This window comes from Panthera uncia (assembly GCF_023721935.1).
Source record: "Panthera uncia isolate 11264 chromosome A1 unlocalized genomic scaffold, Puncia_PCG_1.0 HiC_scaffold_17, whole genome shotgun sequence".
Taxonomy (NCBI): domain Eukaryota; kingdom Metazoa; phylum Chordata; class Mammalia; order Carnivora; family Felidae; genus Panthera; species Panthera uncia.
Genome location: NW_026057577.1, coordinates 94,929,789 through 94,956,794, shown reverse-complemented (window position 1 = coordinate 94,956,794; position 27,006 = coordinate 94,929,789). Strand labels below are relative to the sequence as shown.

Here is a 27,006-nt window from a genome sequence, read left to right as displayed (position 1 = left end):
AACTTTTAATTCATTTTATATGTTAGTGATTCTTTATTATTATTAAGGTTTTGTATATATATATTAAGGTTATTGTTTTAATTCAAGCAATTTAAGATTACATAAAGTAACTACAGCAAATATTTGTCCTGGTTTTCTATTGCTGTGTAAAAAATCACTCCAAAGCTTAGTGACTTTAAAGAAACAGCAATAATTTAATTATCTCTCATGGTTCTGAGGTCTGCCTGGGTTTAGCTAATACTATCTCACTCACTGTCTTCTGTGCGGTTACAGTTGGTTATTGGCTGGGGCTGGCTGGAATCTTCTTAAAGCTTTCTTACTCCCGTGTGGCTATAGACTGGGACCTTAGTGGGGCTGTCTGCTGGAACACAATCCCTTGGCCTCTCCCTGTGGCCTGGACTCCTTACAGCATGATGGGTGGGATCCAAAAGCAAGAATTTCAAGAAAGAGGAAATAGAAGCTGCTCATTTCTTAAGGACTGGGCGAGAAACTGGCACAGTACCACTTCTCCTGTTTTCTGTTGATCAAGCAGTCATTGAGAGAAAGAGACCATTCTTCCATAGTAGGAATGTCAAAAAGTTGCAAGGTCAGATTTTCAAACTATCACAGTCTGCCTCTGATCACAAATTACGTTCTTCCTTCACTCAAAAGGCAGTTGGCCCATCCCAAGACTCTCCCAAACAGTTAATGGCATCATGGACAGACATGAAGTCCAGAATCTCATCTTCTCTATTACTTCCAGGTGTAGATGAGGTACCTTGAGTGTTGATCCTTAGTTACAGCTTTTCAAGAATGCTTTGAGTATCTGTGAACTAAAAAAGACAGGTTATTCATCTTCCACACCCAATGTACAATATTGGAATCGGCATCGGAAAACTGTAGCAAGCATTATAGTTTCCTTGGTTAGGACCAATTCTCTGTAGTGATCTCTGCAGCTCTTCCTCCCATGCTCTTGGTTCTACCTTCTGAATTTAACCTTCCTTTTCCATGGAACATAAACTGTGTTTTCCTGGAGTAGTTTCTGAACCTGCTTCCTGCCCGTAGAAGTTCTGGAATACAAAGCCCTTTTTTTCCACCTTACACTATCTCCTCCTTTTTAGTTCAACCTCATTCTAATACGTACCTATTTTTTTTTTAACGTTTATTTATTTTTGAGACAGAGAGAGACAGAGCATGAATGGGGGAGGGTCAGAGAGAGGGAGACACAGAATCTGAAACAGGCTCCAGGCTCTGAGCTGTCAGCCCAGAGCCCGACGCGGGGCTCGAACTCACGGACCGTGAGATCATGACCTGAGCTGAAGTCGGCCGCTTAACCGACTGAGCCACCCAGGCGCCCCAGTTCAACCTCATTCTAAAAAAATGTTGAGTTTTTAAATGATTCTTCCTGGAGTTCCTTCCATTGGGGAAAAAGCCATGACCACAAATCCCTTTGGCTTACATAAGTCCTTTCTATTTTGGGGGCCTTTTTAGGAAATCCTGTTGTTTAATTAAGACAGCCAGGCACAGTCTAAAGTTTTTTAGAAGGATTTTGTCTGTTTGAATTGGTCTATGAAGTACCTTCTGAAACCTTTCTGAGTGCCTAACAAAAGATGCTGTACCCACCCTTTGCTGAAAGTCATTTCAATTTGAGAAAAGTTTGCCCTCTGGAGAGGTTGGGCATGAGAAGTTGTTTTATTTTCAAACTCAGAAAACCCTGGCACTTTTTACGTAGCATCTAAATTTTGCTCAAACCAAAAAAGTTTCTTCTTTTAGATGCTCTCTCTCCTTTGCATTGTACTGTAATCAGGTTGGCCAGATGATCATATTCATTATGGAACAATTCCTTCTTTTCCACATTACAGCAGATGACAGTGTCACCAAACCTTCCACCAGCTACAAGTGTCCCCTTTCCTCCAGCTTTCAGTAGCATTTTCCTCACTTTCCTTTAAGTCATCATCAAGACCCTTTAGACTTTCACTAACATACTCTCCAAGGCCCTTCTAGTTCTGCCTGCTGGTCAAACACAAGGGTAATTATGATATTGTGATGTTTAGTAAGAAATATATATTTGGTCTTCAGACTTTGGAACTGGGAGCAGAATTATAATTTGAGACACTTTTAAGTTTTTGTTGTAGCAGCAACCCACTTTCTATACCAAAATCTGTTTCTGGTACCTGCTGGATAATAAACGTCCCAAAACATAGTTGCTGAAAACAACAATCATTTTTACAGTTCATGGTCCTCAGGCTTGAAGGTGCTAATTTAGCCATTCTTGCTCAGAGTGTGTCGTGAAGTTGCAGTTGTCTGGCTGGGGCCAGGGGCATCTTGAAGGTTAGCCCAGGCTATGCCGATCTCATCCCTCCTCAGGGAATGTATAATAACTGGGATATGGATAGACTAAGCTACTTAACTAAGGAGAGCCAAGCTGAAAGGCCATGGGGACTTTCAGAGTCAAAATGTTGCTGAGGCTGGTACATAGGACCATCTGCAAGATGGCTACACAGTGCAAGTCTTCTGTTGGAAAAGAAAACCAAGATGTAGACATTATAGAGAACATGAGGCACTCTGATTCCTGGTGGCTTTCCAAGCCTTTAGTCCTGGCAATGCTTTGTTTCCATAATACCTTTGCATTTTTCCATAAACTTCCATTTTTACTTGTGCTGGCCTAGGGAGATTTCTGACTCTGACATGCAACATATTGACTTGACAGGAACCCTAGAGGGATATCGTGAGGATCTTCATTATTCTAAGGAGTGGTGGGAAGAAACAATCATGTACTTTAGGTCCACTGACTCAGATACTTATTAATTCAAAGAAGTCTTTATTATATTTCCATTAAGTATAAATTCTGCTAGGCACTAGGTATGAGGAAGTAAACAAGGTTGCCAAGGTCCCCGTCCTCATGGAGCTCACAGTTTAGTGAGAACCACCCAGAGTCAGGTTCAAATTCCTCCTGTGAAGTTGCTAACTGTGCCAGTTACTAACTGGGTGAAGTCCGCATTCTATTTTTTTCATCTGGGAAATGGGCATCACTTTGTGGACTTGGTGTAGAGACTAAATGACATATATGTATGTGCAGGTATATGTGTATATCATTTGGTACATGGAAGGCCCTTAAATATTTGAGTTTATTTTTCCTTGTCCTGTTTTCTTAAATCAGAGTTGACATTTTGGACTGGATGAGACTTTGTTGTGGAAGGCTTCCCTGTGCACGGTAGGATGTTTAGCAATATCCCTGGCCTCTACCCACAAGATGATGGTAGCACTCCCTCTGACCCCAAGTGTGATAACCAAAAATGTTTCCACATATTGCGAGAAGGGCCAGGGGGATACAGATTAGGTGGGCAAGTTTGCTGCCAATTGCAAACCATTTCTTCAGATAAAAGGCAGACATTTATGCCTAAAGCTATGTCCACCTCTGAATTTGATTTCCCAATCCACCTGACTCCTCTTCCCTGTTTTGTTTTTGTTTTTGCTTCAAAAGTAAATGTCACCAGGAGGAAAGTAGATAACAATGCCAATTTTGTAGTGCTGGCTGGCATTGAAGAAAGGAAAATCTACATAGCCCCCTCCCTCCTTCCTTCTCTGAGGCCAACCCCAGTTTTGCTGTTTAGTTACCTCCAGGGATTTCAGCATTAACCAGGTCTGTTGATCTACCTTGGCAGGAAAAATAACAGGCTTGGCCAGATCTGATAGCATAGAGAAATTGGAGCCTTTCCCTAGCACTGTTCACACGGGCCCCATCTAGGGGTTGAGGGTCATAGCTTTGGTGGCTTAGAGCTGGAACACACTTGTCACTGCCTGAGGGAGAGGGAAAGGGTTCTGTTTCCAGGGGTTAACACAGAATTTCACAGTAGGGGGCCATGTCTGATTTGCATAGAAGCTAAATTTGCATGGCAAGAATATTTTTGATCTATAGACTGTGTTATAGAACTATAGTATCTTAGTTTTCTAAAAGGCCCTTATTTACCCTTTACCTAAGTTTGGGAAAAAGTCAGTTGTTCATTTTAAATATTATGGTGCTGATAATAATGATTTTGTTTGGAGTGAGGGCTTGCTTTTGGTACGGTACTGTTAGAGCCTATGGGTAGGACTGGTGTGGCTCTCTGACCCTCTGTCTTGCCACTTTTTGTCTTGTTCATTTACTGGCCTTCTGCTGTTCCTGAAAACCAGGCTCCTTTAGGGCCTTTGCACTTGATGTTCCCTTTTCCTAGAACATGCCCTGTCTTTTTTGGCTCGGTCTGCCGTAGCAAAATGCCATAACAGACTGGGTGGCTTAAACAACACAAACTTATTTCTCATGGTTCTGGAGGCTAGAAGTCCAAAGTGAAGGTGCTGACAAGGTAAGTTCATTCCTGAGGCCTCCTCTCTTGGCTTATACATGGCCTTCATTTCCCTGTGTGCTCACATGGTCTTTCCTAGATGCACGTGCAGAAACTGATGGGAAGAGTAGGCTCTCCGATGTCTCCTCTGTAAGGACACTAACCCTGTTGGATCAGAGCCCCATCCTTATGGCTTCATTTAACCTTAGTGGCCCCATCTCCAAATACAGCCACACTGAGGGGTAGGGCTTTACCATTGAGTTTGGCAGGGTGGGGGGCAGGGGAAAACAAATGTTCAGTCCATAACACTCCCTGTTAGGTCTAAATTGGTTTAGTTCTTGGCTATCTACAACACATGTTCCCCCCACCCCACCCTTTTTTTTCTGTCACTCATTATTCTTCTCTGCTTTGTTTTTCTTCCTGCCCTTAATACTGCTTAAAATTATTATATGTTAAACAAGTTGTGTTTGTTTATTTTCTGTCCCTACTTTTTGGATTAGTTAAGGATTAAATGATCTAGCTTAAATAAAGTATTCATTTAACAAATGTTTATTGAATGCCTACAGCATGCAAAGCACCGGACGAGGTTCTAAGGTTGAGTGAACCTTAGAGTGAAGAAAAGTTGAGTGAAGAAAAGTTCACACACTCCCTGCCCTCATATTGCTTATAGTCTTGTAGGAGCATTCATTGAATACTTACGAGGTTAGGGTTAGGGTTAGGGGTTAGGGGTTAGGGTTTGGGTTAGGGTATGGTGCTGAGAATTTAACTTATATTATTTAATCTGATCTTTGTAAAACTTATATGGCATAGGTCCTATTGTTGCATTAATTTTATGATGGGGACCACTAAGGTGGTCTTTCAGGGCCATTCACCTAGTTGGAGCGAAGTCTTGACAGTCTGATGCCATAGATCTTGCTCTTGACCACCATGCTAAACTGCATATGGAAGGCACAGTACAGGACAGAGCACATTTGAGTGGATGAATAAATATGCTTATATGTCTGCAACCTCGTTGTCAAAAAGCATTTGATACTGATTATTCTCATAAACCATCAGAATAACTCATAGGTACACTGTACTATAAACAAGTTTGGATATAAAAATCTACATGCACAAAATTGACATTCTGCGGCATTATCAAGAATATTATAAAAATCACTGCTGTGGGGTTCCTTTCCTTTAATGTGTGTGATAGAAAACATAATAGGGGCTTTGGAGGCAAACAGGCCTAGATTCAAATCCTTGCTTTGTCATTTACTGCCCTTGGAATCTTGGGCAGTTTCTGAGACTCAGTTTTCTCAGCTGCGAAATGGTGATGATAATACCCAGTTCATAAAATTTTAAAATATCCCCGCAAATAGAGGATACTTAATTAATGGTAGGTAGCTTTTATTATATTATTTTCACAGTGTATTTATTTTATTTTATTTTTTAAACGTTTATTCTTTTTTTAAGAGACAGAGAGAGACAGTGCGCGAGAGAGGGGGAGACGCAGATCCTAAGCAGTCTCCAGGCTCTGAGCTGTCAGCACAGAGCCCAACTTGGTGCTGGAACTCAAACCATGAGATCATGACCTGAGCGGAAGTCGGATGCTTAACCGACTGAGCCACCCAGGCGCCCCTCACAGTACATTTAAACTATAATTTGATATTTAAAAAATTACCAACCTGTACAGAATCATGTATGTTATGTAAAGTGAGGCCTACCTGGAAGAGTGACTTGTGTAACCTGATCACTTGGAAGGAGCTATTTCTCCATCAGTTCCCCTGAGTGCCCCAAGATAATCCCACTAGTCCTGGGTTGTCTTTCCCCCGGAAGGAGTGTCTTTGGGATTGGTAGTCTTCTCAGGTTCTGGGAGGCCAAAGGAATCCAGGTCCCTTAGTATACCATGTGTCTTTCTCTCTGCCTCTGGATTCAACAGGAAGGAGTCTGGGTCTGTGTTAGTGGGTTGGATAAAGAAGAAATGAAAAGAGGGGAAAAAGGAAAAAAATTGAACATGAGTCCAAGTCACAGTTCCCATTGGAGGCCCAGAAACCATCTTTCTCCCTTGGACAGGACAGAAAGAATTAGAATCTTGCCATCACGGGGCTTGTCAGACCACATGGTGTCATGCTTTTGGCTGTGGGTGTTTGGAAGGCATCTGTGGGTTGTGCCTGCTGAATATTCATTCTCATGTCTTATAAAAGTAACTTGACTTTTTTTTTTCCTTTGGGAAACTAACCTTCTCCCACTCTTATCCCTGTTCCAGGTCCAGGTAAGCTTCTAGGTAAGCCTAGCAATTAGCATGTTCCATTCCTCTGGCCACAGTGATTGGTTCAAGGTTGGCAATACAATCCAAAGCTGGACCAATGAGGCTCAACCTTAGTGCTTTTATTGGCCTTCTTTCCCCTCAGGGATGCTAAGCTCTGGGGATGTAAGCCTGCTTCTTCTGCTTCAACCCTCTAGAGAGAGCTTACTGCAGAGTGGAGTACACAAGGCAAGAGACTCCATGCTCATATATCATTCCAGTTCCTCCATCTTGTCAGCTTCCATTTTCAGTTACTTGAGCCAATAAATGCAGTTCTTCCAGTTTCTTTGTTTTTTTAATCAGGTTGATTTTGCTTTTTGACACTTGGAATCAAGAGAGTCTGCCTTTATGGAACTGGAGTGAGTGGACAAGGCAGCCAAGATGTGAGGGGGGTTGGGAAACCATATCCTATAGAAGTCATAGGGAGACCAGCAGTGTTCACCCCTGTGTGAGGGGCTGTTGCTGGTTGGGGCTGTTGCTTGTCTTTTCTAGTTTGTGCTCTCAGGAGTAGAGCTAGACCAAAGAGAAGTAGTTACAAAGGAATAGGTGGTAAGTATGTTCTTTTCAATGGTGATTACTGGAGAAAATAGGTGGAAATTTCCAGTGTGGGAGTGAGCATCCCATCACTAGCGCTGTCTGATTCCAGGAGGCCATACTAACCCTCCTGGGAAGGCTAGCTGACTAGTGAAGGGGAGACATATTTAGACTTACTTTGAGCCCCCTTTCTATTTTGGGACTTTCTGATTAGATGAAAATTGTTTGTAAATATAATTAAGCCTGCAATATGTATAAATAAGCCAATATTTCACTAACAAGATGTGCTTTTGTAAGGACTGTGTCTTGCTCACCTCTCTAGCTCCAGTACTAGCATAGGGCAGACAGAGGATAAGTAATCTGGTGATGAAAAGCAGATGCCCTGCAGTCTAATCCTGAGTCTGCCACTTGTTTGATGAGTGATCTTGGGCAAGTGACCCCATGCCAGTGAGGTTGTATCCTGTTTCTAACATGGGGATCCTATTACCTGCTGGCTAGAGTTGACCTGTGGATTGGCCACAAGGCATGGTAAGCACTTGTCTGATAGCTGTTATTATTAGGTGCTCAACCCCTGCCTGTGGAGTAAATGAACAAAGGTGCTGGGGGAATCCCAGAGATAACCCTGTCTACTGGTTTTAGAGAGGAACTCAGGGTGAGTTTGGGAGGAAGAGAAAGTGTGACAGTTGAGGAGAACTCAGTTCTGCTCTTGCTGACAGGACACAATGGCTATTTCTTACTGCTCCCATGTTTTTTGGCGGAATTCTATTTTCTTCTTTTCTGGATAAATTGCCATGTATCTTATGTTAGGTTTTCTAATAGCTGGGTGGGAGAAGGATAGGGATCCTGTTCAAGTGATTTATGGGGGGCAGTGCTCTCAGGAGATGGGGAGTGAGCAGGACTGGTTACATAATTTTTTAGGTCCAGATACTAACATATATTTAGTATGAGCCTAGGTAGCTCAGTCGGTTGAGCATCTGACTCTTGATTTTGACTCAAGTCATGTTCCCCAGGGTCATGGGATTAAGCCCCACGTCAAGCTCCATGCTGAGCATGTATCCTGCTTAAGATTCTGTCTTTCTCTCCCTCTGCCCCTCTCCACTGCTTGTGCACACTCTCTCAAAAAAAAAAACAAAAAAAAAAAACAGAGAGATAATAACATATAAAACCTTTTTCTTCTTTCTACCATTTTTATTCAACTTGCCATGGTATTTTTATTTGCTATTTAATGTGGTTTTAAGTAAAGGAAAATGAAAAATTTTAACTATTAGCATGAATTTTACCATTTATCTTCATTTTGTGAAATGCCAATTTGAAAGGCAAATATCACCGAAATTACGTTAATTTGTATTTCTGTGGTTCATCCCCAGAAGGTGCCTCGTCAGAAGACACAAACACAAGCCAGACCCAGGAAGATTGGAAGGGAGGGTGTGCAAGGCAGAAAGATACACCAGCACCTGCCATGATGCATCTTGGCTGAGAAATTTGAGCCAGGAACCTCCCCTTCCCACAGGCTACCCACTGCAGCCCACAGTGGAAGGAGACCCTAAGCTTATTTCAACCTCCATTCTGGGACATACAGTACCTGCATGGGGGATAGGTGAGAGGCTTGTTCTTGCCACAATGCTTGCCAAATGTGCCATGGCATTGCCAACCAGAAGAAGGGACAGCTACCATTTTGCCCAACCCCACTTTTCCTAATGTCTGCACTCAGGCCCCTGCCAAGGGCAGAGGGCTTTTACCATCACTGGACAGGGCAGGGAGGGAGAGGTGGGGGAGAATGAAGGGTGTTAGGAAGTAGAGGAGGCAGAGAGGTGCTGGGAAGTGGCACTACCTGTGAACCAAGACTCCAAGTCTCTGTTCATCTTTACTGTCTTAATTTAATAGGACTTCCCCTACAAAGCAGATTCAAAGATAAAATTATTAAGAAGTTCAAGATGGCAAGTGCAGAGCATTAAACTCCAAGCAAGAGGCCCTTCTGAGCATTGGACCCTGTGTGATTGCCTTGATCTTATACTTGTGAGTATCTCTGATCTCATTCTGTGCTCCTTCCATTCTTGATCTCTTCTGATTGTGTATACCCTAGTTAACTATCTTAATTTGCTCCCAACATTACTATATTCGATGAACCAGCTATCTAGATGCCTGCAGGTCCAGGAGCCCTGGCCACTATTCCACCCTTGTTGCCTTTTATGGTAATTGTACCCATCTTGTGTCATATGGTTGAGTGCTTCCATTTGTCTTTGCTATTCTGGAATTTCACTTTTTTATTTTTCCTGGGGAACACAGTTCTGTTGCAGCATCTCCTATAAAGGACAGCCATGATGGAGCTTCTTGGGGTACTGTTGCCAAACTCACTCATACTTTCTTATCTCATTGGTAAAGGGGGAGTCCTCCAGGACTTCCCAAGGAGCATGGTTGGCTGGTGGGTTTTCCTGTCTCATATGGTAGACCCATTCTAGCATGCCCACTTCTCTGAGCTCATCAGACCTCCCCTCTAGTTTGCAACGGCAGCTGTGGCATCTCTGCATTGTTCAGTTTGGCTCATTGCTTTTCCTAGTCTTTCAAGAGCCTCCCACCAGCATATTAGAACCAACCCCTCGGGCCATCCTGTGGCACTGGAGAGAGGACCCCTTCACATCAACAAACTACCTTATCGAGCTTATATCTTACCTGCTTTGATCTATCACCCTTGGAATCCTCCACAGACATTCTCCCTCAGTTTGGTTTATGCACATTGGCCAGATCTGATATATAATCCCTTTCTTTCCTCAGTAGGCCTAGCATTTTCTGAGTTGGTCCATGCTAAGGTTTTACCCCCATGATCAGTCTGGTGGCCAGGAGTGGAGGTGGGACAAATCTATAGGAGGGAAGATATTGTTTTATAAAGCACCTGACTCATTTTTAAGCAAGGTAGAGTGTTTATCTTCCAGTAAGGGAACAGGGACACTTCAGCAGGTCCACAGGATTCAGGACTCTCTTGGTTTATCTCTACAGATAGCCTCTCCCAAGGATCAGTGTCCCCTCTTTCCCTGTCAGGGCCTTGTCTTTGGTGTAAAGGGATGCACTTGGCATTCTTTGAAGTTCTGCCATTCTTACAGTGCAGTTCTGTGCCTGCTCTTCAGCTCTGGTAGCCCGCAAGCTGTGGGAGGTAAGTATCTCTTTAAATTATTGCCAAATAGGCCCTCTGGAATTGTTTATCAATGAATCTGTCATCTTCTTTCTTCAACACATTGGAAGAACTTAGCAAGAACCACCTAATCCATGGTCTGTTTGGTTAGCATTTGCCCCAGACCTTTCAGATGCCAGAGGGACTGTACTATCTGGTGTTCCCTTCAACTTCACCACTGCCTCTTCTTTGTAGGTGGAAGTCTTAGCAATGGCATTGCTGTGGCATGCATTTTGTTTCTTAGGACTCTTTCTGGTACCCACTGTTTTGGACTGGTTTCCTTACAAGCAGAACCTGAGATGGGGTTTATTGTTTAAACAATTTTTTCATCTCAAAAATAAGTAAACATTAAAAAAAATTAAAAAAAAAAAAGGGGGTGCCTGGGTGGCTCAGTCGGTTAAGCGTCTGACTTCGGCTCAGGTCATGATCTCACAGTTCGTGGGTTCGAGCCCCGCATCGGGCTCTGTGCTGATAGCTCAGAGCCTGGAGCCTGCTTCGGATTCTGTGTCTCCCTCTCTCTCTGCCCCTCCCCAGCTCACACTCTGTCGTCTCTCCCTCTCTCAAAAATAAATAGACATTAAAAAAATAATAATAATAATTAAAAAATAATAATAATTTTTTGAGGGAGCAAAAAAGGTAGAGGGGAATGAGGAAGCAAGACAAGGTGACAAAAAGCTAAGTAAGAATATGGTCTCAATAGGAGTCCTATTGTAGCCTGATGTCCCCAGGGCATTCTGGAGCCCTCACAGGATCATAGAGTTGACCCCACCCTGGCAACCTGTCTGTTACATCCTCCCCTGTCAGTCCTTGGCCTCTTCTTTGATCAAGGAGCAGAGTCTGTTGTTGTTTTCAGAAAACTGTCTCAGGGGAATCAGATCCTCAGCCTCAGGAGAGAGAAGATCGAAGTTTGGCCTTTGGCCCAATTTCTTTGGAAAACAGTTTCAGGCTTGAAGATATTTTAATTCATTGTAATGCTTGATATTGTCTCTACTGGGATGGCTTTTGGCACAGGGACAATGAAGAGACCTGGCAAAGTGTGACCATGGAGACGGGTTTGCTTTCTGGGATCTCATAGTTGGATAATGATGGACACAACAGGAATCCTGTTACAAAGGACTTTGTCTTTGTCTCCCCTTGGTTCCTAGGATGTTCACTCCATGTTCGCTAATTACGAACTGAGTTAGAGAATCAATATGAAGAACTTGGGGTATAAGAATTGATTTCCTTTTTTTCAACCAGATGTTATGAGTGGGCAAGAGAGGGAAGGATGACAGGGAAGGAGGAGGGTGTGGTGGTTCAGAGCCTGCTCCCAGGAGTCACATGGACCTGGGTTGGAGTCCCAGCAATGACTCTTCATAGCATCATGGCCTCAAGCATGTGGCTTCAGTTCTCTGAGCCTCACTTTTCCTCTTCAAGGATGATACCTGCTTTTACTTCATGGTGCCAACATAAGGCTTAAATGAGATCCTGCATGAAATAGATTGAGCACTGGGCATCTAGTGACTGCCTAGTAAGTATCAACTATTAATGATGGTGGAGTGTTTTCTGAACCTTTTTGGGCAGTGCACATTCTAGAGGTGGCATGATAGTGTGGAAGATGCCAGATCTTTGAAATCTGAGAGAATTCGCTCCCATTTCTAAATCTGCCACTTCCTAGCTCTGTGACTGTGGGCAATTTGCTTTCCCTCTCTGATCTGCCAAGAAGGAGTAAAATACCTGCACTGCAGAATTTTGGTGGAAAAAGCATACAGCCCAGGTTATGGTTCACTCAGAACTTACTCAGTTCTCTTTCTTCTTTTCATTTTACAACAAAGAATGTTTAGCCCGTACGTTTATTTTCTCACATGTGGCTTGCGGCCAAAGTTGGCAGTTAGATTTTTAACATTTCTCAAGGATAAGAGGGTAAGGCACAGAATGGGTGAAAGCATTAATTAAACGCTGGCTTTGGAAGGCAAAATGCTACAGCATTCCAAAAGGAAACTAAGTATTAATTGGAACAGAAATATTCAGGATCAAATAAGCAAAGACAACAAGCTCTGAGATGCTATTTTAACTGCAGGAGATGGAACCAAGCTTTAGGAGTGTCTGTCTTAACCCTTAATTAGGATGATGATGGAAGGGAAGAGACTGATGGCAGTTGGTATTCATTGGGTCCTTACTCTTTTCTAGGTGTGGTGCTAAGCACTTGACATGCCATATTTCTTTTAATCTTTCTAATAACTCTGAGGGAGATATCATTATCCCCATTTTACAGATAAGGAAACTTCCAAGGTCATTGGCTAGTAAGAGGCACACTAGTATTAGAATCAAAGCCTGAGTGTGGAGCCCCAGGTGGTAAAGCCTCACCCCAGTGTATCACATGGACTTCCTCCCACGGACCAGCACTTTGAGGAAATATTCTGTTCCCTTACCATTTTTATAAAAAGGGGTTTTCCTAGCAGCTAAAATGCTCTTTTAAGGGCAATAAGTTTGAAACAATCTTTCATATTGCTTATAGGTTTGTTTTTAATGATTGGAGAAATGCTTATTTCCGATGGTTAATAAACTAAGCATGAAATAATATTTACAATAGTAAAATCTGAATGTCGAGAAGAAAAAAAAGGGGCTCAGAAAAAAAATGTTTAATAGTGTTATCTCTGGTTATTTGAAAGGATTACCTCTTCCCCCTACCTCAAGTTTTTATTTAAATTCCATTTAGTTACATACAGTGTATGGAAGGATTACTTCTTTACATTATTTTTACTTTAATTTTACTTCTTTTTCTTCTTCCAAGGTTTCTGCAATCTTTATTTATTATGTTGATAATCAGAGGGAACAAGGATAAACATTGGGAAAAATTATGTTGTATGTTGTTAGTGATCAGAGATCTACAATTGTGTAGAAAATAAACACTTGTAGAACCAAACTATGCAGATTGGGGGGGAAGGGGCAGAATCCATCAGAAACTTTTCTTGTCTGTTAACATAGGCTAAATTCATTTGGAACAACAAATTTGCCCCACCAAGAGTGACTGACATAGCTTCAGATCCAATGTATCAGTCTAATGGGTGCAGCATGAGCACAGTGTGACCACCAGCTGTGAATATCCAGGGCTGGGACACCAAGATGGGACACTGATGAGTGGGGACGGTCTGTGAGAACATGTTTTTATATGGATGAGGTGCCTGGGAGAATGGCAGACTTCACACCACCAGCTAGTTTTCTGTATGGCCTCAGGAAGTCTCGCATTAAAACAAAGTCTTTAAAACAAAACAAAACAAAGCGAAACAAAGCGAAACAAAAAACAAAACTCTGTTAGCCTTCACTTAAAATTTTGAGCTCTAAATACTATCATTAAAAAACAAGATACATCATTTAAACATTTCCAATGTACCAAACACTGTCCTAAATACTAGGATATAATAGTGACTAGGATGAGGTTTCAGTTCTTTTTTCCTTTTTTTTTTTAAGATTTTATTTTTAAGTAATCTCTACACACAACATGGGGCTCGAAAATCCCCAAGATCAAGAGTCGCATGCTCCACTGACTGAGGTGGAGCCTCAGGCACCCGGGTTTCAGTTCTCATAAAGCTTACATTCTACTTCTACATGAGTTTTTAAGTCAATAGGCAGAGTTTGTATTATTCTGTATAAATACTGTTCTTTGTTCAGCCAAAAGTTATGCTCTGATACTTTTTTGTTTCTTGTTTTTTATACAACTGTTTTTTTTCTAGTTGATGCGGTCCTTCAGTATTTGTCATTTGCTTAGTTTTCAAGGTACTTATTGCTCTTTATTCCCATTGCTACTAAAATCTGTCAAATGCCTATCAATAATATTTCTAAATGTTCAGAGACATCAGGTACTCCATTCAATACTTTGTTTCTCCTCTCCCCTCTCCCCCTGCCAGAGACATCTCTTCTGCTTCCTTACATCTTTCTTCTCTCATCTGGACAGCTGATACTTGCCCACACTTGTGGGTTGGGCCCTCTGTTTCCTGGATTCGGCATCTTCCCTTGTGTTACTGTGTTCCTTATATATTCTTCACTACCTCCATAAGAAAGATTGCTTGGGAGATCTTGCATAACTGATTATGTAGCTGGGCTTCCCTCATACTTGGTTCATAGTTTATCTTTGTACATAAATGTTGACTGAAAATGATTTTCCATCAGAATTTTGAAGCTTATTGAAAAATCTGGTGCAATTACAACTTTCTTTGCTTTGTAGGTGAATATTGTTTTTTTCCTCTCTGGATTCTTTTAGGGTTTTCTCCTTATTTCAGCACAGTGACATTTCTCAATGATGGATTAAATTTATTTTTCTGGGTGCTTGGTGGGATTTTTCAATCTGAAAACTCATGTCTGTCCATTTGGGAGGTTTAATTTCTAGCAAAAGCTCTGTTAACTGACTTCTACTTAATTGCATTACTAGATTAACCCACACTATCCATTCTGCCTGAAAAATATATCGATAGATGCTTACAGCATTCTAAATGCTCATACATAGGAGTAAATAAAACCCATAGTTTTTATTTCCATCAGTTGACTTGTGTGCTAATTACCACTATCAGTCAGTTGCATTTGTTCCCAAACCTGCTTATGCCAGTTGCACTTGTTATTAGAATTATATAAATTAGTTAAAAATTGTACCTACCAATGAACTTAAGTATGAAAAGAGAATTGTTACCAGGAAAACCAGGTTGAAAACTTTGGGAAAAAATAGATGAAGTCAATTTGCTTAAGTAAAAGACTGGGAAGGGGTGCCTGGGTGGCTCAGTCCGTTAAGCGGCCGACTTCAGCTCAGGTCATGATCTCGCGGTCCATGGGTTCGAGCCCCGCGTCGGCTACTTAACCGACTGAGCCACCCAGCACAGCTGAGCTGTCAGCACAGAGCCGGGAGCCTGTTTCAGATTCTGTGTTGCCCTCTCTCTGACCATCCCCTGTTCATGCTCTGTCTCTCCCTGTCTCAAAAATAAATAAAACATTAAAAAAAAAAAGTAAAAGACTGGGAAAATACAAACTCTAGAATAATTCAGCACTCAGACTGCTTTGACAGTGGCTTTAAGTTCTTGTTCTTTTTTTTTTTTAAGTTTATTTATTTTGAGAGAGAGAGAGATTGAGAAATTGTAGAGGAGGGGCAGAGAGAGAGGGGGAGAGAGAGAATCACAAGAATGCTCCGTGCTGTCAGTGCAGAGCCCACCTCGGGGCTCAAACTCATGAACCATGAGATCATGACCTGAGCCTAAATCAAGAGTCAGACACTTAACTGACTGAGCCACCCAGACACCCCAGTTATTGCTCTTCTTTAAAGAAATTGAAATCGGAAGTTTTAGACAATGCATTCTAGGAAATGCATTGGAAATGGCTTAAAGATCCAGTTAGCAGACCGATACTCAAAGAAAAATCCTTGGCCTGAATGAAAAGATTGGTGAATGAGTGCATATTTATGTTTAAAGCAAAAATAAAATGGCTAAAAACTTACTTTAAAGTGTAGAGACCTGACAGTTGTCACTTAATCAAATGATAAAGTTGACATCACCAATACTGGATCAAACTGTACCTCCTGATAGGATGCACTGAGAAGGGATACCATGTCCCTGCAGTGGTATTTTGCCAAAAATGTAAAATGCCAATCTCTTCATAAGGAAACACAAGATAAACACAAGTTGGGGGATGTTCTACAAAATAACTGGCCTGAACAATTCAAACACGTCAAAGTCAAGAAAGACAATAAAAGGCTGAGTAAAGGTGATCAAAGAGACATAAGAACTAGATGTGTGGCTCTGGATTGGGTTCCAAACAGGCAAAACGTTAAGATGTTTTTAGGACAGGGCACCTGGGTGGCTCAGTCCTTAGGCATCGACTTCAGCTCAGGTCATGATCTCATGGTTTGTGAGTTTGAGCCCCACATCCAGCTCTCTGCTGTCGGCACAGAGCCTGCTTTGGATCCTCTATCCCCTGCCCCTCTCTCCCCTCCCTGGCTCACACTCTCTCTCAAAAATAAATACACATTTTTTTTTTTAAGATGTTTTTAGGACAATTGATAAAATTTGAAAATGGACTATAGATCTATAGATTAGATAATAGTATGGTATCAATATTAAATTTCCTGATTTTGATAACCGTACATGATTGTGTAAGATGATGTCCTTATTAGAAAATATACTCTGAGATATGTAGGGATAAAGGGCCATGATGTCTCCAACATACGTACTTTCAAATAGTTCAGAAAAAATGACATGAAAAAAATACAGAGAGAATTATGAAGACAAAGCAAATGGGGCTAAATATAAATAACTGATAAATCTGGGTAAAGGGTATGCAGTTCTTTGTATTGTTCATGCAAATTTCTCTAAGATTGTAATGATATAAAAATACAAAGTTACAAAAATATATACAGTAAAAAATAGACATTTATTTTGATAATCTATTATAATTATTTCTATAATCAAATTTCCTTGTAATTGGCCAACCCTGGAGCTTCCCAGGCAAGAACAGAGTATGGTGTCACCAGGTTGGTGTTTCAGGGTCATGGGTTGAATGTGGAAGAGCGGAGAGCATTGAGGCTGGAGAGAGGCAGAAGGCAGATGGTGAAGATGTGCTTTACAGCTTAAAGGACTTGAACTTTGGGAAACTGGTGAAGGACTGTTAAGGAGAGAGTTCTGTGAACCCATTTATATTTTAGAACGGTCACTCTAGCTGCTGGTATGCACTGTGAATAGAAGAGGAAAGGGGAAGATGCAGGACTGAGGCTACTTTAGTTACTTAAAAGGGGAGTAACCAGATTTTATATTACGTTTTTGGCAGTAAGGATGGACACAAATGGAGGGATTCAAGACCACTTTAGAGGTGGAATCATCAAATGGGAGAACTGACCAAAGTCACAGGGAGTGGGAACAGTACAAGTTGACTCAAGTTACCTTCTTTAGGTGACTAAGTAGATGGTGATAATATTAACCTGGCAGGGACTTTAATGCAAGAAATGGAGGAGGAGTGGAGTGAGAGGGTAGAGCAAGATGATGAGTTACATTAGATCATGATGAATTTAAGCCTCAGTGGGAATCAGATAGATAGACATATGGCTATGTGCAATCACCTCCCCCTCAGTTCATAGCACACAAAAAACATGTATCTTGAATTGGTCAAGTATGAAAACTCTGGCAGATTGCTTTCCAGTTTAGCTGTTCTGTTATTCTCTCCCATCAGCAGTGCAAGAGGATTGGTTGGTGTTTTCCCATATCCTTGCCAACACTTGGTATTTCCTGACTTTTTAATTTTTACTAATTTGATGGGATATCTAATGACAGTTTGTAATTCGCTTTTTACTAGTAAATTTAGGCTTTTTCTTAACTTTTTCTTTTTTTAAAACTTTTTTTTCACGTTTATTTATTTTGAGAGGGAGAGAGCTCTTGTGGGGGGGCGGGGAAGAGGCAGAGAGAGAGAGAGAGGGAGAGAGAGAATCCCAAGTAGGCTCTGTGCTGACAGCACATGAAGTGGGATACCATCTCACAGACCATGAGATCACGACCTGAGCAGAAACCAAAAATTTTGAAACGCTTAACCCACTGAGCCACCCAGGAGCTCCTAGGCCTTTATCCTTTTCTTTTTTTGCTTATTAGCCACTCAAGTTTCCTCCTCGGTAAATTTAAGTGTATATCATTTGCTCATTCTTCTACTGGGTTTCCAGTTCTTTTCTTGTTGATTTTGAAGGAATTTTTGAGTGTTGTAGATATTAATCTCTTACCAACTTTAAATATTGCAGGTATCTTTTCCCAATTTTTCATCTGTATTTTGTTTATGAAATCTCTAATTAAAAAAAATTTTTTAAATATTTATTTATTTTTGAGAGAGAGAGAGAAAGAGAGAGACAGAGCATGAATGGGGGAGGGGCAGAGAGAGAGGGAGACACAGAATCTGAAGCAGGCTCCAGGCTCTGAACTGTCAGCACAGAGCCCAGCATGGCCTCAAACCCAAGAACCGTGAGATCATAACCTGAGCTGAGGCTAGATGCTCAGGTGCCACCCAGGTGCCCCTGAAATCTCTAATTTTGGTGTAGTCAAATGTAATATTTTCCTCTGTGTAATGTCTGCTTTTAGAGTGTTAACAGGTTCTTTCTCACAGGTCACACAGATAGGAGTTTCTATTAACTTTATAATTTTACTTTTTATATTTATGCCTTTACTTTTTTGTAATTCACCATTGTGTATGGTCTGAAGTAGAGATCCAACTTTATTTTTCACATATGGTAAACTGGTTTTCCCAACATCATCTCCAAGAAAATCCATCCATGTCCATTTATTATTATCTAACAAATTGCTATGTATACCTGGGTCTACTTCTGAGCTCTTAATTCTGTCCATTGGTTTATTTGCTCCTTTATATCAATGCATTGATGACTTATTGTGGTTTAAAATATGCCTTAACAACTAGTAATGTGGATAGTCTTTCTTGGTTCTTCTTTTTCAAAATTTGCTTAGCTGTTTGTAGACATAAATTCTACCAGTAACTTATAAGAAATATATTTGATATAGATATTTCAAAAATAGAATCTAATAGTCTCTTGAGCAGTGAGTTTACTTTTGTTGAAACTAAGATTCATATTATATATGAATTATTCTTATTTTATGTTTACTACACTTTATATTTTATTCTTTTTTTTCTTTTCCTTCCTTTCATTAAATTGAATTTTGTTCTGTTGGCTTGAAATACATGCATTCTATTTTTATTTTATTTTTTTTAATTTTTTTTTTTTAACGTTTATTTATTTTTGAGACAGAGAGAGACAGAGCATGAATGGGGGAGGGTCAGAGAGAGAGGGAGACACAGAATCTGAAACAGGCTCCAGGCTCTGAGCTGTCAGCACAGAGCCCGACGCGGGGCTCGAACTCACGGACCGCGAGATCATGACTTGAGCCGATGTCAGACGCTTAACCGACTGAGCCACCCAGGTGCCCCATGCATTCTATTTTTAATGAATTAAGACAAATATTTGTAGTTATCCTCCCTAATAATGTCTTAAACATAATACTGTCACTATTTTCCTCCTGAACAAGACAAAAATATTAGCATGTTTTCACATCCCTTATTTTTTCTCTTTTGTCTCCACTCGACAACTCTTTTCTCTTTTGTCTCCACTCTTTTGTCTCTAGACTTTGTCTAGAATTTTCATTTTGAATTGTTAGAGATTGCTATGGTCAATTTTATGTGTCAACTTAGCCAGACTTTAGTACCCAGATATTTGGTCAAAAGCCAGTCTAAATGTTTCTGTGAAGGCATTTTTTACAGGGTAGCATTTAAATCAATAAGCTTTGAGTAAAGCAGATTAGACTATCTAGTGTGGGTGGGTCTCATCCAATCAGCTGAATGCCTTAGGAGAAAAATGTCAGAGGTCCTCTGAAGGAGAGGGAATTCTGCCTCTAGACTACCTTCAGACTTGAGCCCAAACATTATCTCTTCCCTCAGTCTCCAGCCTGCTGGCCTTCCCTGCAGAGTTTGGACTTGCCAGCCCCTGACAACTGCAGGAGCCAATTTCTTAAACAAAAAATTTCTCTCTCCCTCTTTCTGTCTCTCCAAACACATCCTATTGTTGTTCCTCAGAGAACCCTGAATAACATAGGGATATACTTAGATTTTTTCTTCAATCATTCTCGAGAATGGTGTAACCTTGAATCTAGAATTGAGATTTAGGATTCATTCTCTTAAATCTGACTGGCTGGGTTTGAATCCTGTCTGAATCACTTACTGCATGATTTTTTGAAATTTTTAATTGAAATATTATATGCATATACAAAGGCAAACATATAATTAAGGTACAGCTCAATGAATTTTCAGAAAATGAACACACTGGTGTAACTAGCGAAATAAAAAACCAAAACATTACTAACACTCAAATTTTCCTTATGCCTATCACCAATCACTCCTCATACCCTTACTAAGGTAAATCACAATTCTTACTTCTAAAAGAGTAAATATTTTTTTATTTACTCTTTTTTGTCCTATCAATTTTTGCATTTTATATACAAGGAATCATACAGCATGTATGTTTTTGTATCTATCTTATGCTTAACCCCTTTTTTTGGTATGATTAATTTCGGTGGCTGTATGTAATTGTAGTCTGATCATTGTTGTGTAGTATCTTGCATAGTGTTTCATGATATGACATACTACAATTTATTGATTGATTTTACTTTTTATGAGCATTTGGTATTTTCCAGTTTTCTGTTCGTTTGTTTGTTTTTCCTATTATGAATAGAATTACTGTAAACATTCTAGTGCATGGCTTTTGGTGAGCAGAGGTAGGCATTCCTGTTGAGTATATCACTGGGGGTGGATCTGCTGGTTCGTCAGGTATGTATAGTTCAGCTTTGGTCAATACTGCTAACCAAATCTCCAAAGTAGGTGTGTCAGTTTAGACCCCCATCACCAGTGTCACCCGCACATGATATTTTTCTGTTTCTTTTTGTCCTGGTTCTGGTTGGTTTGTATTACCTTGTGGTTTTTTGCATTTTCCTAATGACTAGCAGAGCTGAGTACCTTTTATCAGACATTTGGTTATCTTCTTTTGCAAAGAGATCTTTTGTACCTTTTCCTAAGGTGTTGTTGGCCTTGTTCTAGTTTATTAGGGTGGAAGATTAAGTTATTGATTGAAGTCTTTCCTCTTTTCTGATATAGGTATTTGAAGGTATGCATTTCCCTCTAAGCATTGTTTTAGCTACCTCCCATAATTTTTTAAAAATATTTTTAACACATTAATTTTTGAGAGAGAGAGACAGAGACAGAGACAGAGCACAAGCAGGGGAGGGGCAGAGAGAGAAGGAGACACAGAATCTGAAGCAGGCTCAAGCTCCAGGCTCTGAGCTGTCAGCACAGAGCCCAACACAGGACTTGAACCCATGAACTATGAGATCATGATCTGAGCGAAAGTTGGATGCTTAACCGACTGAGCCACCCAGGCACCCCTATCACATCCCATACATTTTGACATTATGGTTGTGTTTTCATTCAGTTCAAGATGGTTTTTAATTTCTCTTGGGAATTCTTCTTTGACCCACGGATTATTTAGAGATATGTTGTTTAATTTCCAGATATTTGAGCAATTCTGAGATTTCTTTCTCCTAATAATTTCTAACTTAATTCCATTGTGGTTGGAGAACACACTTTGTATAATTTCAGTCCTGTTACATTTATTAAGACTTGTTTTATGGATTAGCATATGCATCAGATTTTTTTTTTTAATTTTTTTTTAACGTTTATTTATTTTTGAGACAGAGAGAGACAGAGCATGAACGGGGGAGGGGCAGAGAGAGAGGGAGACACAGAATCAGAAGCAGGCTCCAGGCTCTGAGCCATCAGCCCAGAGCCTGACGCGGGGCTCGAACTCACGGACGGTGAGATCGTGACCTGAGCCGAAGTCGGACGCTTAACCGACTGAGCCACCCAGGTGCCCCTGCATCAGATTTTATTTGACTTTCAGAAGCTTTTAGCCCAGCTCATTTAGCCTCCTGCCCTCCTGCTTTGGAGTCCGCAAACCTGTGGTCAGGAAAATCAAGTGTGTCTGAAGGCTCCTCATTTCTGTTTTTTCCACTCTAGCCACCAGCAATAGAAGAAAGCTTTGATGGTTTCCCTTTCCCCCAGTAGTGGCTGTCTGCCTGGGCCAAGTCCCAGTCCTCCACCCATGTCCCGATGTGGCAAATGCCGCCAGGGGAGTGTATCAGCTGCTGATCTGATAGCTCTCCAGTGAACTGTTCTCTCCTCTGTGGAGTGTTTAGTCCTTTCAGTCCTTATTCCAAAGTCCTTGACAGCTGGAAAATGTGATTTTTTTTTTTTTTTTTTTTGGGTAATCTGTCTAGGTTTTAATAGTTGTTAGTGTCAGGGTTGGCCTGTTTCAACCTCCTACATTCTACCCAGAAGTGGAAGTTGTTTTTCCTATTTTAGATAACAGCATACTTTGCTATGCTGTTTACTCACCTTTATTTTACATATAGCTTGTAGCATTCATATAGATTTGTTTCTCCTCTCTTTCTTCTCCTCCTCCTCCTCCTTTTCCTCCTCTTCCTCTTATTCCTCCTCCTCCTTTTTTGAGAGAGAGAGAGAGAGAGCAAGAGCAAGAGCAAGAGAGCATACGAGTAGGGAAGGAGCAGAGAGAGAATCCAAAGCAGACTCCATGTTGTCAGCACAGAGCCAAATGTGGAGTTTGATATTGCAAACTATGAGATCATGACCTGAGCTGACATTAAGAGTCGGATGCTTCACTGACTGAGTCACCCAGGTGCCCCTTGTTTCTCTTCTTGCTGGAATACTAACTACAAAAGAATTTTCAAAGAATATTTCCAAAGAGAATATTGTTTTGAGTGATAAAACTGGCACTTTTTATATAGATTAAAATTCTGAGGGGTTCCTGGCTGGCTCAGTTGGAAGAACATGTGATTCTTGATCATAGGGTTGTGAGTTTGAGCCTCATGCTGGGTGTGGAGATTACTAAAATAAATAGGTGGATGGATGGATGGATGGATGGACGGATGGACGGATGGACAGACAGACATAAACTTAAAAAATCCAGTTTTGATGCTCTTTTCCTTTAAAACTTTTGAAAATACTGCTTTTCTTCATAATAGTATTATTCATAATAGTCCCAAATTAGAAAACAACCTAAATGTCTATCAACAGTAGTACAGATAAATAAACTTTTCCTATATTTCTACAATACAGCAATGTTTCTAACTGGAAGCGATGTTGCCTCCCAGGAGACATTTGGCAATGTCTGGAGATATTTTTTTGGTTCTCATAACTTGTTGGGAGAGGGAAGAGGATTTCTATTGGCATCTACTGGGTAGAGACTAAGGACGCTGCTAAATATCTTGCATTGCATAGGACAGTCATCCCATAAAAGAATTATCTGGCCCAAAATATAAGCACTGCTGAGGTTGAGAAACTCTGCTCTATTATCAGTGAGAATAGATGAACAATTGTTACATGGATGCAAACACATAACTCCCATAAACATATGTTGAGCTAAAGAAGCCAGATACAAATTAGTATATACAGTGTGCATATATTTATGTAAAATTCAAAAATAGAAAAAAACTAATTCATGGTGTTAGCAGTTAGGATGGAGTTGTCTGTGGGGTACAAATGGTGACTGGTAAGGGCCAATTAAAAGGGCCTTTTAATATGAGGGTTAGTTACACAGATGTATTCACATTGTGAAAATCAAGCTGTGCTTTATAAATGGTGAGATACAAATATATAATTATTTACATATATAATTATACATTATGTGATATATAAATTTTATATATGTATATGTATATATACATACTTACATTGGAATAAATGTTTTTCAGAATTCCATTGTCTGCTTTTAAGAGATGATCTGTTCTTCCTCTTTGGAAGCATTTTCTCTTTGTTTTTGATATCCTAAGCTATCATTTTAACATGACTAAGAGTGGGTTTATTTATACATATCTGTTTGTCACTCTACGAGATGTTTTTTGTAAATTTTTTAATGTTTATTTATTTTTGAGAGAGAGACAGAGTGTGAGCAGGGGAGGGGCAGAGAGAGAGGGAGACACAGAATCCAAAGAAGGCTCCAGGCTCTGAGCTGTCAGCACAGAGCCCAACGTGGGGCCCAAACTCACGAACCATAAGATCATGACCTGACCCAAAGTTGGACACTTAGCTGACTGAGCCACCCAGCCACCCCACTGTGAGATCTTTTAATCTAAAGTCTATTCTTTCTTTCTAATCTTGGGAAAAAATTTTAGTTATTGTTTCTTCAAATATTTTCTTACCTATGCTTATTTTTTACCCCTTCTGGGATTTTTATTATCTAAATGCTGACAGGTCTGCTTCTCTCTTCCATATATGTCTCGTAGCTTCTCTTCTATAGTTTATTATTTTTTCATCTCTTCCCAGTTATTCCTCTGGATGATTGTCTTGACTGGAATTTCCAGTCTCACTAATTCATTCTTCAAGTTTATTCAGGCCACTGAATGGGTAGGAACAACCGTTGAGTGGTCTTGAGCTATTTTCCCATAAAGGCAAACAAAATGGAAATAAGGTTGACAGGAAAGAAACAGTTTCTTAAAAAAAAAAAAGAAGTAAAAATAAATAAAATAAGTTTCTGCATTCTGTTATTCAACCAATCTATAAAGTTCCTTTTTTAAAAAAAACAGCATTGGTTTTTAATTTAATATTTTAATATTTAATTGATATTAAAACAGTTAATATTTTGCAAACCAGCTTTGCTAATTTTTTTAAATTATTTTTCAACATGAGTATTTGTTCTTGAGTCATTTTACAAACTCCTCTATATTTTTGAAGATATTTGTTGTGCTTATTTGAATTGTCTGTTCTGGCCCTTCAGCTGGGCTTTATCTGATATTCATTGGCTACCCTTTTGACTTTCTTTTGTGGTGTTGCTCACCTTGGTTATTCTAATTTGTGATCACACACACCAGCTTTCCCCTTGGGGGCTCATCGCCTTGGTTGGGAATGTGTGTCCAGGCGGAGGGCTGAAAGGATTGGCCCCTGTTGTGTTCTGCAAAGTTTTAAGAATGTGAGTATGTGTGCTTGGGTGTACACCTCAAGATGAGTGCCCTGGCCTTCCAGCCTGGAACTAACCACTGCTTCTTTCCCTGTCCCTGAGGAGCCTGGCCGTACTTACCCTTGGGCACTGCTCTTTCCAAGAGCTGTCTTCTTTGGCTGACATCCCCTTGTCCTCAGGCTGTGGGGCAGGGAGGAGTGTCCTGAGCCAGGCCATTTGGGTGCACCTGCTGTTCTCGGTTCACAGCCCAGCCAGTGCCCTGCTGCTGCTCTGTCTCCAGGCACTGGCTGGCAGGCAGTCCTACCCTCAGCCCCCGTGGAAATGCAGGAAAGAGCAGCTCTAAGGCCCTCTTCAGAATCTGTCACCTGGTTGGCACTTGGCTGTCCTCCTATTCCCTACGCTACTGTTTTCCATCTCCATTGGGACCCAACCATCTTCTGGCTTTCCAGAGGGATTCCTCACAGTTTTGACAGGACCTCAGACTCATCCAGCTCCTTATCACTTTCATTTTTCCTCCAGGGTCGGACTGTGGTGAGGGAGCCAGCAGCCCTTTGTTAGTTTATCATGTTGCTGGAAACCAGAAACAGCAGTGAGAATGGACTTTAAAAGCAGCCTCTTGAAGACTCTTAAATATGGAGAACAAACAGAGGGCTACTGGAGGGGTTGTGGGAGGGGGGCGGGCTAAATGGGGAAGGGGCATTAAGGAATCTACTCCTGAAGTCATTGTTGCACTATATGCTAACTAATTTGAATGTAAATTTAAAAAATAAAATTAAAAAAAAAAAACCAGCCTCTTGATAACCATGTGACCTCAGGCTAGTTATTTAAGTTTGGACATCTGTGAAATATGGCTGATAATGGGTTGCTTCAGAGGGTTATTGTGGGTTGGCACAGCACTGGCACATAGTATCAGTTAATCATATGAGCTATTGTTATTATGACAGGGTGTAGGCCATCATCAGTGGGGAGCTGAGGCTGGTGGTTAGAATTGTGGATTTGAATGTCACATCCCTGTGGTAATGAAGAGTGAGGAATTAATATGGTGTAGGGAGGGGTCCTGACATTTAGGGGTTAGTGGACAAAGAAAGAAAAGGAGAGGGAGAGGGAGGATGTATCTCAGGAAGAGATAGGGCCACAGAGCCAGGGGAAAGGAAAGTCTCAAGAAAAGGAAGGGGGTCATCTGCAGAACCAGAGGCTCTGGAGAAAACAAATTTTTGTTTTTAATTTTTTTTTTTAGCAGTCAGATACTCCTTGGTGAATTTAGATCAGTTTTAGTGGAGAGGAGGGGACAGAAGCCAGATTATAGCCAGTTGGGAAAGAAAGAGGAAGTAAAGAAGTAGAGACATGTATAGACCTTTCTTCCCAAATATTTGGCTGTGAAAAGAAGGAAAGAGATTAAGGCGATGGCTGGGAGAAGTGTCCAGTCAGAAGAAACACAAGTGGGTTTGTTTCATGTAGGTAGAGAGCCAACTCCATCTCTCCCATCTCTTTCCCCTTCCTTCTTCCCTTCTCCTTCACCCCTTTCCTCTTCCTTCCTCTAGTTCTCTTCTCTAAGCTTAACTTTGGATCATTCTGCAAATGAAGCAGGTGACTAGGAAGCTCTGGGAGAGAGTGCAGCCAACTTGAGGAAGGCAGGGTGAAAGGGGAACCGCACTTGCCCTGAGGAGCAGAGCAATGGGGTCCCAAGCCCAGGTGTGCCTTGGATCCTTGCCCGTTGTTGCAGGTGGGGAGGAGCCGTATCAGTGTAGGTAGGTTTGCGATGGGGAGAAATGGGGTAGGGGAGGAAAGTAATCAGGGTTTCTGCCAATGTATTTAGTTTGGTTTATTAAGAACCTCAGGAGTCTTGAAATGGGCATCTTCATCTTTCCCAGAGACGGGTAATATTCTCTTCTCACAGAGCTCTGCACAAGACTGGGATAAAGTGATGTGTGTGGAAGGCCCTTGTGAGCTGTGAGCTGTGCATTGCTGGCAGAGGAAAGGCATTCACTGAAAATATCTAATTTTGCCTGGTTATTGGCTCAGATGATGCCAGGACTCAATTACACAGTGATGACCCCTGGGGGGATGCAGGCACAGGGTCCATGGTGTGACCCATCCTTTTTGGAGTCATTTTAAGTATCAGCAGACTATTATGAGGTTCCCCCTGATTACTTAGAAATGAGGGAATCAGACTGCCTCCTACAGTCCAATACTGAAA

At 40.9% G+C, this 27,006-nt stretch overlaps 1 long non-coding RNA gene across 2 annotated transcripts in view; it reads left to right on the top strand.

Annotated features, from left to right (window-relative positions):
* The window catches only part of LOC125934441 (uncharacterized), a 39,205-nt gene extending 12,621 nt beyond the window's left edge, over nucleotides 1-26,584 (top strand). Inside the window, exons 3-5 of one of the 2 annotated variants that reach the window (XR_007461395.1) lie at nucleotides 8,490-8,719; nucleotides 9,007-9,138; nucleotides 25,329-26,584. This is a non-coding gene — a long non-coding RNA (uncharacterized LOC125934441). Of the gene's footprint in view, nucleotides 1-8,489; nucleotides 8,720-9,006; nucleotides 9,139-10,220; nucleotides 10,948-25,328 lie in introns of those variants that run through there. The other variant, XR_007461396.1, reaches the window with a different exon arrangement.
* Nucleotides 26,585-27,006: the final 422 nt, after the last annotated feature.